General features: G+C 42.5%; 1 long non-coding RNA gene across 1 annotated transcript; it reads right to left on the bottom strand.

The window, feature by feature from the left end:
- Positions 1–1,357: 1,357 nt before the first annotated feature.
- LOC140871043 (uncharacterized) lies at positions 1,358–3,421 on the bottom strand. Its single transcript, XR_012147592.1, has 3 exons — positions 3,184–3,421; positions 2,704–3,086; positions 1,358–2,596 (listed from the first exon to the last, which is right to left on the bottom strand). It is a non-coding gene; the product is annotated as an uncharacterized lncRNA (long non-coding RNA).
- Positions 3,422–3,972: the final 551 nt, after the last annotated feature.

Below are 3,972 nucleotides of genomic sequence, written 5' to 3'. Positions count from 1 at the left end.
CTTCGTTACTCTACCCGAGTACGCAATTGTTATTACTAAGCAATTTCTGGAATCAATATCAGTTCCCTTCTTAACAAGAATGCATAATTCTAGGAAACCACCAACTCCCGTGCTTGTCTCCACTGTCAAGTTATCTCCTAACTTGATTATACAAGTCCAATTGCAATCGTCCCCGATGCCACCTTAGCACTACCAATCGTTGTCTTGTTCACCCAAGGCAAACATCAAGACGAACTAAGCCCAAGATTCGCATCGCGATCTATCAATCTAGACCATTCCCATCCCATGGAAAATCCTACGCTCAACCTCTGAAAATATCAGACAGTACTTAGCGCAAACACTGTACTCACTATCTTTGCCTCGCTCATTCGTGATGAAAGCCACGGCTCGTCAAGTCCAATAATCATAAATAATGAATCCCAAAGATTCTCACAATCTTCGGGCACACTCCTGATTATATCCCTCGCTAAGATTGTGCAACAATTCAAGACTGAGGTAGCTTACCACGATAACCCACCTGGATAATCACCAAGGTTTCACGGGCATAGGTCATGCTTCCCTCACATCTCAAATAATCTTGTACAATCCTTAACATCTGATATAATCCATCACAGATGAAATCAATCATCATGGAGTTGTCCTCGTATTCGAGTCGTAGTCTTAAAATAACATCCTATCCAAGTTCTTGGATGACTCTTATCACAGGAAAACTCTAACCACAACTCCGATGACAACCCCTAGCCATTGCTGGCAGAAATCCGTCCATCTACTAGATCCATACGTCTAGCAGCAACCCAAAGGTTAAAACTCATCTGCTCAGAGTACACACTCGTCAAGAAAATCCCTCAAAGACTGGTTCCCACAACAGAATACTCAACCTATATCTCTGGAACACCAGACGACATCGAACCATCGATATCAAACCAGATATCTAATCCAAGGCCATACCCTGTCGTGACTGTCGCCAAATCCCTAGACTAAGAATCCTTCCCACCGCCAATCTCCTGAAGCACAAAGACTCTCAAGTAACGCTGGCATAGGGTCACGCCCCATCACGTCTAGTCATGGTAATAGTCCACAACGCTCGGCATATACTGGACCTGGTATCCCGATGAAAACCTATCATCACAAGTATGAACCTAACGAAGGTCAAACATCCTACTGTTCTAAGGAAATAACCTAGAACAAAGCCCAATGTTCTAAACCGAACAATATTTCTATGCCTCCAGATGAATCACCTCATCACTGGCACTAACTTAGTCCACTGACTAACTAGGTCAATCCTAGGAAAACGCCTAGATTGACCGCAAGTCAAACAGTCACAGTCGGCCCACTCAAATCCCATGAGCTACCACGGTTGAACTTTATCAACTAGAACCAAGCCAAACTTAGCAAAATTACTTGCAATCATTCACGATTTGCTGGATTAATAAAACATGTATTGTTGCTTCAAGTTATGTACAATTCTCTTTATTACAATCTCATGTAATACATACAGTATTCCGAAAATACAATGAAATGTACAAACGAACTTGAAATGATACAACCAAAGTATGATGATTCATTACAACTGAAATACTGTTTATAACTACAACAATACAATATTTACATCATCGCACTAGTCTTCGTTTCTTGAGCATGAAGCTTTTAATCGACACATGCATCGATGCAAGCGTACTCCAGCTCGAATCTCTCTGTATCTCGTCCCTCCAAGACTTCCGAAGAAATTAACTCGAGCTCGCTAACCAGTTATGCTCTACGTCAGTGCCTGTCAGTCGACCTCTTCTTCTCACGATCTACCGTCAGCTTTCTTCTTGTAACCAAATCATGCTTTTGAACATGAAGTTTCCCGTATGCCTACCAAAAGCATCGATACAAGCATACCGACAAAACCATGTTCTGCATGAGTTTAATGACCTTACGCTCAAAACCTGTCATGCCTTGGACACTTGAGGCATCCCTTGGAGAAGGTATTTATGACAATCTCTCCAACTACGACTGGAGAATCTTCAGAGTAATGTCATCATGATAATGACTATACAGATGCAAGCATCAAGTAAGTCCCCACCAATCCTATACCACTGCCTCTAGCATCCGGTACTCAATCCAAAGCTAGGACCCACATGAGTAGAAATCTTGAACTCTCGGACACGATCTATCGCTCCTGTCCGCACTTTCTGGAATCCCATAAGCCAAATCTTTAGAAATCCTGCAGATGATGATAGTTTTCGGGCAACCTAATCGCTGCATCATCACTTCTTCCAAGGTATCATCAATCCTATAAGGATAACCCAAAGTCTTAATACTATATCTCAAGTCTCTTGCATGCATGCGCTCTGATACCAAAAAGTGTAGCGACCCAACCAGGATCCACTACCTAATCAGAGTTTAAGAGCATAATTAAACATGCATAAAATAAATCGCTGCGGAAGACTTAAAATAAAAGCAGACCGGCAGAATACAACCGGTTAAACAAATTCGATTATACAACCCAATCAAATAAATAAGCCTAAAGGGCAAAACCTACAGCTAATCCTGCTGTCTTCACTGGTCACTGGCTACTCCAAGCTCCTGGTGCTCGATCCTGCACCTACACCTGCCCCGTCGAATGGGGTGTCCAGATACACAGAAAAGACTGGACGTGAGCTCTAAGCTCAGTACGAAAGCACGGGTAAAACATACAAATATGATGCATTAAATTACAGGGTATCCATATCTGGGATAACTGTATACAACTGCTCAGTAATGGCGCCTAGGACATTAGTGGTACAACCCGGGGAGCAAACCCTGCGTATACTGCTCATTCCTAATGGACGTAGACCGTGTCTTCCAGATGCCAGTGCCAGCTAACCCGTCGGTCGCGGGGCGCTCGACATCAACCGTCCAAACAGGGCTGAGCGGCCCTACATGGCTCATCTCAAAAGATGGACAGGCACAATATGATATGCACATGCTGAATAATAATATGACACACAAATGCAACATATAAGCATGCAAAACCCGCTGGCTATCTCAGTCAGTACTTACGTACCTTTCTACAAGCAGTCCTAGCAATCCCACTCTAGGTTTCAAGCCTAACATCAACTCTACAATGAAAATACTCATGCATTATTAATTAAGTTTTAAAAGTCTTAACTAAGCTATTGCATACTCCCAAATAATTTAAGGAGACCATAGCTATACCTGCGTCCGTCATCAGCCCGCTGATGGTAATTGCCTCAAAACTAGGCCACAGCTCCGCTACGACGCCTGGATCGCTATGCCACTTCCGGAATCTCGTTAGGACGCCTAGATCTCACTAGATCTGAGTTAGAAGGCTAAGGAATTGAAAGAGAAGAGAGGAAAGGTGTGAGTTGAAATGAATCTCGGCTCCTCTATTTATAGGCACGGAACGGAACGTCCGTTCTCCATCATTGCGTCCGTTCTGTTGGAAAACTGGCGTTCAGATCAATCACGATTGATACCCGGTGCAGCGGAAGTTTAAAATTTTATTATGGAACAATTCCATAGTGTGGGTATCAACCGTTCAACGATTAAATTATAAGTGTGTGTAAAATTAAATAATAATTATTAAATTTTACCTTCAATCTCGAAGCGAGATTATTGGACACCACACAGATTTCTCTGCGCTTCTTGTATCTCCCAGGAACTGATGAACTCCTTCTATCAGGTCCACGAATAGAGGTTTAATCCCTCTGATAGATTGCACTAGAAAATCTATCAGAAGTTTTCTGCGAAGAGAATAAACGAATTTGATTCGCTATTCCTGACTGCAATTCAAAATTACAGATCGGAAAATTCTCTGACAGAGAGGGAGGGGTCGGCCGAATAGTTATGAGAGAGAGCTAGGGTTTTTTTTCGATTTCTGTCTCTCAAATTAATGACCAGTTGTGTGTAATTTCTGTACTGCAATAACTTATTTATAATGCAGGCCACTAACAGCTTAGGGCCCATTAGTCATAAGTTGAGGCC

This window comes from Henckelia pumila, unplaced genomic scaffold (assembly GCF_033568475.1).
Source record: "Henckelia pumila isolate YLH828 unplaced genomic scaffold, ASM3356847v2 CTG_319, whole genome shotgun sequence".
NCBI lineage: Eukaryota > Viridiplantae > Streptophyta > Magnoliopsida > Lamiales > Gesneriaceae > Henckelia > Henckelia pumila.
Note: the sequence above shows the minus strand (reverse complement) of the source record. Positions and strands in the feature narration are given on the sequence as shown.